Source organism: Tupaia chinensis, unplaced genomic scaffold (assembly GCF_000334495.1).
Source record: "Tupaia chinensis unplaced genomic scaffold, TupChi_1.0 Scaffold000551_1, whole genome shotgun sequence".
NCBI classification, from domain to species: domain Eukaryota; kingdom Metazoa; phylum Chordata; class Mammalia; order Scandentia; family Tupaiidae; genus Tupaia; species Tupaia belangeri.
In genome coordinates this window covers 14123-14811 of record NW_006160063.1, presented here as the reverse complement: position 1 = coordinate 14811, position 689 = coordinate 14123, and the positions used below count along the sequence as shown (strand labels likewise).

Below are 689 nucleotides of genomic sequence, written 5' to 3'. Positions count from 1 at the left end.
TTTTTTTTTTGCTCACACCTGTACAGGATTGGCCTGTTTTCATCAAAGCAAAAAGTACTTTAGTTGTTTTCTTTTTAATTTTTTTCCCTAGATATATGCCTATATATACATATATATACTTGCCAGAGGAAGGAGAGAGAAAGCACCCCTCAAGGGGATGTGGTAAAACCACAATCATTTTCCTCCATTTCTCCATACTATCAGGATTTGGGCCGCACGTGGCACATGAGCATGGCATGTTTTTCAAACTGCAGGGACCAGGATTTGAATTGCAGTTGTTCGTGTAGGAACTAATTCCCAAAGCACAGTGCTTAACCACTTCATTACAAGGCTGGCCCATGGATTTTGGTTTTGTTTTTTGAGTTTACAAAGCATGATACCAATTTTATGAAACCAAACCACACCACAGGAAATAAACTGCAACAATCTAGTCAAACCATGTCAACCAAAAGGACACTATCTCCTGTCTTCTTTCCCAGCCTTCCTCTTTCCAGAAAGTAAGTGCTTGGGCTTCATATCAAACACATGTCTATCTGCCTCCCCTTTTTTACCTAAATGATTCATCATCTTCTGAGCATTCTTCATCATAGTCTTGGCTTTCTTCACCATCTTGACATCCTGAAGACCAGAAACATCCTGTGGTGTTCGAGAGCAACTTTGATTACGGGCTATAGAATAGGGTGGAACAG

The 689-nt window shown here is 40.2% G+C and overlaps 1 pseudogene; it reads right to left on the bottom strand.

Annotated features, from left to right (window-relative positions):
- Positions 1-456: 456 nt before the first annotated feature.
- LOC102501735 (nucleolar GTP-binding protein 1 pseudogene) overlaps positions 457-689 on the bottom strand; it is a 1737-nt pseudogene continuing 1504 nt past the window's right edge.